Source organism: Elephantulus edwardii, unplaced genomic scaffold (genome assembly GCF_000299155.1).
Source record: "Elephantulus edwardii isolate Elephantulus edwardi_28Jun2011 unplaced genomic scaffold, EleEdw1.0 scaffold00039, whole genome shotgun sequence".
Lineage (NCBI taxonomy): Eukaryota > Metazoa > Chordata > Mammalia > Macroscelidea > Macroscelididae > Elephantulus > Elephantulus edwardii.
The window spans coordinates 5884024-5895807 of record NW_006399789.1 but is presented as its reverse complement, the minus strand read 5'-3'; the positions used below and the strand labels follow the sequence as shown (position 1 = coordinate 5895807).

The 11784-nt window shown below is 43.4% G+C and overlaps 1 pseudogene; it reads left to right on the top strand.

Annotated features, from left to right (window-relative positions):
* The first annotated feature begins 3785 nt into the window (after positions 1-3785).
* Positions 3786-8494, top strand: LOC102859792 (annotated as a pseudogene).
* Positions 8495-11784: the final 3290 nt, after the last annotated feature.

Here is an 11784-nt window from a genome sequence, read left to right as displayed (position 1 = left end):
CAGATGATAAAGATAAGGAAACAACAGTTGAGTAATTTACTCAAGGTTATTGAACAAGAAAAAAGATGGACATGGGAACCAATGTTAGATACCCTGGATTTGGAACTGTACCAGACTGGTTTTTAGGAGAAAATTGTCTTCAACTGCTCAGACTCAAGAAGAGAAACCTAAACCACACTCTGCCCATCTTCACCAGGAAAAGGAGCAAAAAGAAGCTGTTCTGAAGTGTTTTCCTTGGGCTCTCCATGCTCTACCCCAGGGCAGCACAGGATGGGAACCAGAACACCAGGCCTTCAGGTGGAGGAAGAGAGGACTGTGCAAGGATCAAGACTGGGCCCAGGAAGGAAGTCTTTTCTGTAAGGGGCTTAGAGGACAAGGCTGGGCTGGCTGGGCTCCGGGTGACATCACATCATGTAATAATCGTGTTCCATGTGGTATTTCCCTTCACGTCTCTTTGAATGTCTTAGTGAAGCCACATCCCTGATTTCTGTTGTGCATTAAGGAAGTAGTGATCTCATCTTTAGGCTAGGCAGCAAGGCTGAGCTCCCAGGCTCTTCCAGGCTAAAGCAGGAGTCAGTGGACAAGCAGAGGGAAAACCAGGTTCAGAAGACCTTTATTCTTTACACTGTACTTAGATGTCAAAGACACAGAGCAGAAGGTCGATAGTCTGGTTCATGAGCATAGCTAAAGCCCTTAGACAGAGGCAGGTTCAGTTTTGGCAATCAAAACAGTAGAGGATTATCCTTTTTATATTCTCACCTTGTTGTGAGACCTGCAGGCACGAGTACTACTTTGTTTAAAAAGGTGAAAAAATAGTGCTTGAAAAAGAAGAAGAGAATGAATCAGGAGGAAGAAGAAGCAATGACAATAGTGTTGACTAAAGTGAACATATAGCACCTCTACATACCCTATGACTAATAATTGAACTCCTAGGTGTTTGCCCCACAGAAATGAATATATATCATCACCTAAAAAATGTCCCTAAAGGAACATTCACAGAAGTGCTATTTGTAAGAGCCCCAAACTAGAAACTACCCAATGCACACCAGTAGTAGAATGGGTAAGTAAATTGTGGATATTGAGCCAATAGACCACTCAAACCAAAGTAAAAACCCAAACTCATAGCCTTCAACCTGGTCTGACTGAGAATGACCACAGCCAGATTCTTTTATAAGAGGCAACAGCCCATCACTCTCCCAAAGATCCACTGGGGACTGAACCACCAGAGACTAGAGACTTTTGGTTGTAGTACCTCACACGATAGTCATCACCACTAGAGGAGTACCACTGTCCAGCAATGAAAATGAACAGCTTACTACTATATGCAACAGTATAGCCAAATTCCACAGACGTGATGTTAAAAAAATGAAATCAGACATAAAAGACAATATGCCAGACAGCCCATTGACATACAGATAAAATATAGGCTAAATAAATCCATGCAGGGAGAAGACATGCTACTATTTCCCCTAATCAAGGAGGAGAAACACGGTTTGGAGCAGGGAAGGAAGGGAATTTCTGACTGATTGGCTGCAGAGGGTCAAAGACATTTGCAATATGGATTGAAGTACAACATCAAGGAAACAAAGATTGTCCCCAGTGGGCCAATTTGGTAGCATTATGATAGGTGGAGAATAGATTGAGACTCTTAACAATTTCAGCTTGCTTGATTTCACAATCAACACTCCTCGCACCACCAGTCAGAAAATCAAAAGATGAATTGCATAGGAAAATCTGCTGTCAGGGACCTCTCCAGAGTGCTGAAGAGCAAGGATGTTAGTCTGGAGACAAAGGTGTGCCTGATCCGAGCCATGACATTCACAATTACTTGCTTTGCATCAGAGAGCTGGACAATGACCAAGGATGGCAGAAGAAGAATTGATGCCTTTGAGTTGTGGTGCTGGAGAAGAGTATTGAACATACCATGGACCAACAAGAGAACTAATAGGTTTGTCTTGGATGAGGTGAAATGGAGCTACTCCTTGGAGGCAAGGATTTTTGAGACTTTGTCTCAATAGTTTGGGCATGTAGCCAGGAGGGACCAGTCCTTGGAGAAGGATATCATGCTTGGAAGGGTTGAGGAACAGCTAAGGAGAAGAAGATCCAGGGTGAGGTGGATTGATACAATAACTGGAGTAATGAGGGTGTGTGTGTAAAAATACGGGGAGATTGGCTCAGGATAGAGCAGGGTTCAGAGCTATTGTGCACAGGATTGCTACTAGTCATAGTAGAGCCCCCAGCACATAACAAAATTAACAAACAATCAACAAACAATGGTCTAGTGCTTATGATTGAAAGCTTGAAAATAAAAAGATAGAGGGGGAAAAAAGGTTGAAAAAAAAAGAGAAATGATTGGTTCAAATGTGGCTTTGGAGAAAAATTTTCAGTGTAGCATAGACTTCCAAAAGAACTAATAAATCAATCTTAGAAGCAATAATAGTGTCAGAATAAGCCTAGAAGTGATGGTGACAAGACTTCTACTTGCTCGCTTTGGATATGAGGAAAGACAGATTACTAGAAAAAGACACCTTTTGCAGTATCAAGGGGTCAATGAAAATGAAGAATATCTCCAATGAGTTTGAATGAGCCACAGTGGACTCCGTCATAGCACAGAACATGAAGAAGGCATAGGTCGGGGGAGCTCTGGTGGCCTAGTGGCAAGGAACTGCAACTACAATCCCAGAGGCGCACAGTTCCAATCCACCAGATGCTCTGCTGAGGAAGGAGGGACAATCTCCTCCTGTACCAGTCAGATCTGATTTGACGGTACAAGCACGCGCACACACACACACACACACACACACACAAAAATTAAAATAAAATAAAAAAAAAAGAAGGCATAGGCCAAGAAAGCTTTTGTTCCTTTGATCATGGCCACAGGCAGAGCTAACGTCACTATGCCCTTCCCTGCATGTAGACTATTATATTTCAGTAAAAATGATAAATAAGAAGGAAAAGAAAAGATCTTGATTACTCAACATGAGACCAGAATGTCTAGGTATTCATCATGACCTTGTTAACACCTGGATTCCCAGCCAGCAGACCAGATTCTGGGTCAGAGAAGAAGGCCAAGCCCTTGGGAAAAAAAAAAAAAAAGAACAAAACCAAAACTAAAAACACCACAACAAAACCATTTCCTTTCTATAGATTGGAAAATGTCCATAGAAAACCAATTGGAAAAAGGATTTTATCTATATCTTAAAGGGAATAAAGGTCATTATTCAGAGTTATTGCCACTGAGTCAGAACTGATAGTTGGCCCTCCAGGGGATTTTCAGAGGCTGTAAATCACATGAGAGGAGATTGCCCATCTTTCTCCCTCAGAGCAGCTAGTGGATTCAAATTGGATTGAATTCTACTTTTGGATTGGCAGCACAACTCCTTGCCCACTAGGCCACCTGAGCTTTCTGAAGACCAGGAGTAGGGTCAAATGGGAATGGGGGAAGGTAGGGAGATAAAATTCTATCAGCAACTATGAAATGAAGAACTTACGGCTTACTACTAACAGCTAGACGTAGAAGGGTCTTCAGTATGTACATCCTTCTAACCTTACATTTGAGGAACAGAGGCCATGAACTCCTGGAGTCATCTCCCCAACACTTTCATTTATCAGCTGAAATGATTATGTGGAATTCTCATTCATTGAAGAACTGTCAATGACCTGACCTGCAGGAGTGACCCTGTAAATGAATGGCTCTGTCTGTCTTAGAGGAAATGAAGCCAGGGTGCTCCTTAGAGGCAAAGATGGTAAAATTTAGTCTCACATACTTCAGGCATATTGTCAAGATGAGCCAGTTCTTAGAAAAAGACCTCATGTTGGAAAGAGTAGAGGCTGAAAGAAAGAGACGGCCTTCAACAAGGTAGATTGACACAGTGATTGCAACAACTGGTTTGAGCTTATCAGAGAGAGTGAGAATGGCAGAGGATGGGGCCAAGGTTAGTTCTGTTGTTCAGAGGGCTGTTATGAGTTGTAGTTGATTTGACAGCTCCTAACAACAACAACAAGTGACTCATCATCCCCAAGCCCTTGAGTTTTGAATATGGCTTTTGGTAAGAAGGAATCAGAAACATTAGTAACAGCAGTATTTTCTGGAACCAAACACTTCCTTGTATAATGAGTAGGCTTTTCCTATCCATTGTATTTAGAAACAGTAGAACAGTGGTGGAGTTTCTTATTGTTGATCCAGAGTCCTGGAAGAATAGGATCACTATTGGTAGCTGTGACTGTAAAACTCTTTTCATTCCTCAGTTACAAAGAGTTGCCGTGGGGACTTTTCCAGTTAAACACTGGGGGGGAAAAACAGGACCATAATTTTCCACAGCTCCTTGAGCCCTCAACTTGAACTCAGAATCTATAGGTGTGACTCATAACCTTGATCTCTGAGGGGTTGGTGTGGGGTGGTTTTTTAATACACTAAACAGAGGAAAGTAATATTTACATAACAAGAGAATTCAGGGAAGGGTGATGCCATATGTAATGTCTTTTGAATTTAACATCCAGGTGGTCAACCAGTTCTTGAAAGGAGAAAAATACATTTCTTCTTGATGCTGGAATTTACATTCTACTTTTTAGTGATCCTTGTATTCATGGTTTGGGGTCAAACCTTCTTAGCATACAATTATGAGCTTACGGCATTCTGAAGGCTGCCGCCCAGAATGAGCTGAGACTTGAAAAGGATATAAAACTCAGTAATAGGAAAATATGGTGGGAAATTACGAGGGGGGTTTTAACTTTTATTTGAGAAAGAGAACAAGGAAATGATCTGTCCACTGCCTGGGGCAAGTGATGTAATGGTGATGGATGTCAAAAAGAAAGCAGAACAACTCCAGGATCATCTGCAGACCAGGTTGCTCAGAGGAGGGGAGGCAGATCAATTTAGATTTATGGAGAGGTTATGAGGCGAACACAAAGCTAATCAGGGGAGCTGATCAAATGTTGTTCTGGTAGGTTAGGATGAAAACATAAAGAACAGGGTTATTGACTCACAAAAAGAAAGAAGCAGCATCTATCATTTTAATTTGAACTCTCCAAACCATAGAGCAGCAAGACTGATACTGACAGCATGTAAAAGTCTAGAGGAGTGTATTGAAAGGCTGCTTTGCAATGTGTGTTGTATGATTGGTTTGTGAAGCATGAGATGTGACTGGTTTGTGATGTGATGGTATAGTGTGGTCCTTCAGAGACATGGTCATTTGGGGAGACAGTATATAGTTCCCAGAAAAAGTGCCAGTTCCCAGATAGTGCTCATTTCCTTTTTGATAGGTTTACTAGAGAAGTAGAAACAGCACAATTTAGGCAATAAAAAAGGAAGATCTAAGAAGAATTGATACTTTTCAAACGAATATTTAGGAAGAATATTGAATATACCACCAAGCTTTTGGTTAGTAGCCAAATGCCATAACCACAGTTTCACCAGAGTTCTTAGTTCTACATGTATAGAACTGAGTTTTGGATCTAAGTTCAGGATATTTATGAGTGGTTTCTAAAATTGTATATTAATATATAGAAGAGAGAGAGAGACTGATCGATTTATAAAAGTGATATATAGAAGAAAATGAAAGGCGACGACTTTTAATATGGTTTTTATTTCAAGATCAAGAAAATAAAACTCCTCCCCAATAAGCAACATTATGATAGATGGAGTAAAGATTTAAATTCTCAAAGGTTTGATTTTACTTGAATCCACAGTCAACATTCATGGTAGGAAAGAAACAGTTAAGAAATTAAAACACAGGTTGAATTTCACTCTCTAGGATCTCTTCAAAGTCTGAAAGAGCAAGGATGCCAGTTTGGAGACTACACTGCACCTGATCTAAGCCATGACCTGTTCAATGACTTCCCAGGCATCTGAAAGTGGATAACAAATAAGGAAGACTGAGGAAGAATTGCTGTCTTTAATTATGGTGGTGGTGAAGATTCCTAAATATCTTATGAACAGCCAAAAGAATAAACAAGTCTTATTTGAAGGACTTGCAGCCAGGGTGCTCCGTAGAGACAAGGATGATAAAACTTTGCCTCATATTCTTTGAGCATGTTGCCAAGAGGTTTCTCAAAAAGAGACGTTATGCTGGGTGAGGTGGTGGGTCAGAGAGGGGAAGACTCTCAATGAAATGGACTGAAACAATGACTGTGACAATGGCCTTGAGCAAGGTGGAGATCATGAGGGTGGTACAGGTTAGGGCAAGGTTTCAAATCATCATCATCATCATCATCATCATCATCATCTGTTGTTCAAGAAGGTACATCTTCCTCTACTACAAGCTCTCCGAGAACGACTTGAACTTCATCAAGCAGAGCAAGAACGGCTTTGGCTTTCTTATCAATCTCATTAACTCACTGAGGCTCATAGACTTCTCCTCTGAGGTAACAGCTGCCCAGGTCATCGACAGGGCCGTGGTGGTGGTGGTGGACTGCATGTGTGTTTGCATACTGACTGAGAAGGTGCTGCAGCAGGCCATCGCCGAGCACATCAAGCCTTCACTGATGATGAACAAGATGGACCGGGCCCTGCTTGAATCGCAGCTGGAGCTTGAGGAGCTCTACCAGACCTTCCAGAGCGTTGTAGAGAATGTCAACATCATCATCTCTACCTATGGTGAAGATTAGAGTGGCCCCATGGGAAACAGCATGGTTGACCCCACCCTGGGTGCTGTTGGCTTTGGGTCTGGCCTCTATGGCTGGGCCTTCACTCTCAAGCAGTTTGTTGAGATGCATGTTGCCAAGTTCACTGCCAATGGAGAGGGCCAGCTAGGGGCCTGCTGAGTGGGCCAAGAAAGTGAAGGGTGTGATGAAAAAGCTCTGGGGTGACTGTTATTTTCACTCCACCAATGGCAAGTTCAGCAAGAAGCTTCCTTGGACATTCTGGCAGCTCATCCTGGACCCCATCATCAGGTGTTTGATGCAATCATGAACTTCATGAAAGAGGAGACTGCAAACCTAATTGAGACATTGGACATAAAGCTGGACAGTGAAGACAAGGACAGGGAGGGCAAGCTGTGATGTGCTGCTGGCTGCCCACTGGGGATGCCCTGCTGAAGACTATCACCATCCACCTGCCCTCACCTGTGACAGCCCTGAGGTACAGCTGTGATCTGCTCTAAGAGGGGACACCCTGATGATGAGGCCACCGTGGGTATTAAAAGCTGTGAGCCTAAAGGTCCCCTGATGATGTTCATTTCCAAAATGGTGCCAACTTCTGACAAAGGTCAGTTCTATGCCTTTGAACAGATCTTCTCTGGGCTTATGTCCACTGGCCTGAAGGTCAAGATCATGGGGCCCAACTACACCCCTGGGAAGAAGGAGGATTTTTTCTGAAGCCGATCCAGAGGATGATCTTGATGATGGGCCGCTATGTCGAGCCCATGTAGGACGTGCCATGCAGTAGCATTGTGCATCTAGTGGGTGTGGACCAGTTTCTGCTGCAGACTAGCACCATTGTCACTTTCAAGCACACCCACAACATGTGTGTCATGAAGTTCAGCATCAGCCCTGTGAGCAGGGTCCACGTGGAGGCCAAGAACCCTGCCGACCTGCCCAGGCTGGTGGAGGGCCTGTGGTGGCTGGCCAAGCCAGGTCTCATAGTGCAGTGCATCACTAAGGAGTCAGGTGAGCACACCATCGTTGGGGCTGAGGAGCTGCACCTGGAGATCTGCCTGAAGGAGGAGGACCACACCTGCATCGCCATCAAGAATTCCAACCCTGTGGTCTACTAGGAGACCGTCAGTGAGGAATCCAACGTGCTGTGCCCTTCCAAGTCCCCAATAAGCACAACCGTCTGTACATGAAGGCATGGCCCTTCCCTGACGGCCTAGCCAAGTACATCGACAAGGGCAAGGTGTCCGCCCGGCAGGAGCTCAAGCAGCGGGTCTGCTACCTGGCTGAGAAGTATAATAGTATAAGGGGATGTGGCTGAGGCTCACAATATCTGGTGCTTCAGGCCGACTGCACCGGCCCCAACATCCTCACCAATGTCACCAAGGGTGTGCAGTACCTCAGCAAGATCAAGGACAGTGTAGTGGCTGGCTTCCCGTGGACCACTAAGGAGGAGGTGATGTGTGAGGAGAACATGTTGGGGGTGCATTTCTATGTCTATGATGTGATTCTGCATGGTGGTGGCCGGATTATCCCCACAGCCTGGCACTGTCTCTATGCTAGTGTGCCGAAGGCCTCATGGAGCCAATCTATCTACCTGGTGGAGATGTAGTGTCCTGAGCAAGTGGCCAGTGGCATCTCTGGTGTCCTGAAGAGAGGGCACGTCTTCAAGGAGTCCCAGGTGGCTGGCACCCTCATGTTTGTTGTGAAGTCCTACTTGCCCATCAACGAGACCTTTGGCTTCACAGCTGACCTGAGGTCCAACACTGGTGGCCAGACCTTGCCGCAGTGCATGTTTGACCACTGGCAGATCCTGCCCGGGGACCTCTTTGAGAACACCAGCCACCCCAGCCAGGTGGTGGCTGAGATATACAAGCAAAGTACTGGGGGGCTGAGCTATTAGTCAGTTCTGACTGGAGAGCACACAACAACACAAACATGTTAACCTGGGAAGAAGTTCAATCTGCTCTGAAGGAATGGTTAAAAAACAAGGCCTCAGGAATTGATGGAATACCAATGAACATGTTTCGACAAACAGATACAGCCCTGGATCTACTCACCAGTTTTGCCAAGGAATCTAGAGAACAATTACCTGGAACAGAATTACCTGGAAGAGAAACATATTTCTTCCCATTCTCAAGAAAGATGCTCTTACAAAGTATGGAAGTTATCAAACATCATCACTAATATCACATACAAGCAAAATATTGCTGAAGATCTATCTATCTATCTATCTATCTATCTATCTATCTATCTATCTATCTAATCTATATCTCTGTCTCTATATCTATTCCCATTTCAAAGAAAGGTGACCCAACAGAGTGCAAAAATTAACAAACAATATCATTACTATTACATGCAAGCAAAATTCTGCTGAAAATTATCCAAAACCAACTGGAATAGCACATCAGCAGAGCCAGCCAGATGTGCAGGCTCTATTTAGAAAAGACTGTGGTACTAGGGATACTATAGCTAGATCTTGGCTGAAAGCAGAGAGTGCCTGAGGAATATCTAACTGTGTTTCATTGACTATGCAAAGGCTTTTGACTGTGTGGATCATAACAAACTGTGACTAAATCTGAGAAGAATGGGAATCCCAGAACACTTGATTGTGCTTATGCAAAACCTATACTCAAACCTGTAGAGGCCTATAGAGGCACTAGAGACATTATCGCTAATGTCAGATGGATCTTGCCAGAAAGTAAAGAGTAGTCTATAGAAGGGTATATCTATCTGTGTTTCATTGACTATGCAAAAGGATTTGACTGTGTGGTTTACAATAATTTGTGGTTAAACTTGAGGAGAAAGGGAATCTCAGGTCACTTGATTGTGCTTATATGAAACCTATACTTGGACTAGGAATCAGTCCCCAGAACAGAGCAAGGAAACACTGCATGGTTCAAAATCAGGAAGGGAGTGCATCAGTGACGCATTCTGTCTCCGTACCCTTTCAATCTATATGGGCCTTATGAGGAGGAATGTAGTATCAGGATCAGAGGAAGACTCATCAACAACTTATGTTATGCAGATGGCACAACCTTGCTTGCTGAAACAGAGGCAGACCTGAATTGTTTGCTGCAAAAGGTCAAGGACTGTAGTCTTCAAAATGGATTGAAGGTCAATATGAAGAAGACAAAGATTCTCACCGCTGTCAACTGGAAGCACCATGATAGATGATGAAGAGATTGAGACTGTTAATAGCTTTTGTTTGTTTGGTTCCACAATCAACCCTCTTGGTTCCAGCAGCCAGGAAATCAAAAGACAAGTTGCACTGGGAAAATCTGCTGTCAGGACCTTGCCAGACTACTGAAGAGCAATGATGTCAGTCTGGAAACCAAGGTGCTCCTGATCCAGGCCATTGTCTTTGCAATTGCTAAGTATCAGAACGCTGGACAATGACTATGGATGATAGAATGAGAATTGATGCCTTGAGCTGTGTTGCTGGAGAAGAGAGTCCCAGATGGATGTCTATTTGTGTCTTATCAAATATAGAAAGATATTTAACTATGTGGATCACAATGCATTGTGGTAATGTTGAGAGGAATGGAAATCCTAGAACACTTGATTGTACTAATGCAAAACCTCTACCTAAGGCCAGGAAACTGGTGTCTGATCAGAGCAAGGGAACACTGCATGGTTCAAAATCAAGAAAGGAGTGTGTCTTTCCCCTATATTTTTTTGATCTATATGCTAAGCAAATCATTCTGGAAGCTGTTTTTACGAAGTAGAATGTGGCATCAGGATCAGAGGAAGAGCCAACAGCAACCTGCATTACGTAAATGACACAACCTTGCTCACCAAAACTGAAGAGAACTTGAAGCTTTTGCTGCAGAAGGTTAAAGAGTGTAGTCTTCTTTGTGGAGTTCTGACACTGTAATGTGTTACATTTTGCACTGTAACCAAAGGGCCAGTGACTTGAATCCATCAGCTGCTCTGTGGGAGAAAGAGGCATAGTCTCCTGTAAAGATTGTCTCAGAAATCCCCTGGAAGGTCACTATGCTAGGAATTGACTCAGTGGCAATGGGAACCATGTGTTAAGCATGAGGCAAAATGTGTGCCTTATTATTCATGATCTTATTAAATCTTCACAGTAACCTTTTGAAAAACATAATCTCCTCACTTTATAAGTGAAAAGATTAAGACTACAATACAGTAAGTCTATCCCTAACTTTAAATCTATCCCAACAACCTGTAAAAACCTTTTTTTGGTTCTCATTGAAAGTAAGGATGGGAAGACTTTGTCTTTCATAAATTGTACAGAATGTGAAGGAATTCCCTTTTCCGGGAAGTTGCTGGGAAAAGAAGTCATGCTTGACACAGCTGAGGATCAATGAAAAAGAAGAAGCACAGTAAGACAAATTAACACAAAGGCTCCGACAATGGGCTCAAACACCGTGACCATGAGGTTGGAGAAAGACTGGGCAGGGTTTTAATTTTTCTACTATTGTCACTATAAATAGTAACTGTCTCAGTATTATGTACCAAAGCGACAGTTTTATGAGACTGGCTAACATTTCTATTTGAATCCTCTTTTCTCCCACAAATGCACTCACAGATGTAAGCTGTACACCCAGGAAGTTCTCTTCAGACAGCTGTAGCCATGTGCAGCGTGTGCAGCATGGAGTTTTGCCACTAAGAACCTCCATCCATGATGCATTATGCAATATTTTAGGACAGATGTTGTTTTTGTTAAGTGCCGTCGAGTCAGTCACAAACCACAGGAACCCTCTGAGCAGTGAATCTAAACCCTGCCCTTCCCTGTGCCATCCTCATCATCTCCAGCATGTGTGAGCTCACTGTTAGTGCCAATGTGTAAACCCCTCTTGCTAAGAGTCTTTCTTTCCTTCTGTGTATTCATTAATATGGACACACTTTTCCCATTTGATTGCAAGGATTCCATGGGAAACTGGGTCAATGTCATGCTCACCTCTGTGTCTTCTGTTCCTGTTGTTGTTATTGCTGAGGTTGGTTTCCCTGTATCTGTCCTGACTCATGATGATATTTGATGTTGTTGTTATGTGCCGTCGAGTCGCCTGCGACTCATAGCGACCCTATGTACAACAGCCCTAAACTCCACTCTGTCCATGCCAATCGCACCATCTCTGACACTCCCATCCCAATTATCCCAGTCACTGAATCAATCCACCTCATAGAGGGCCTTCCTCTCCTGCGCTGTCCCTCCACCCTCCCAAG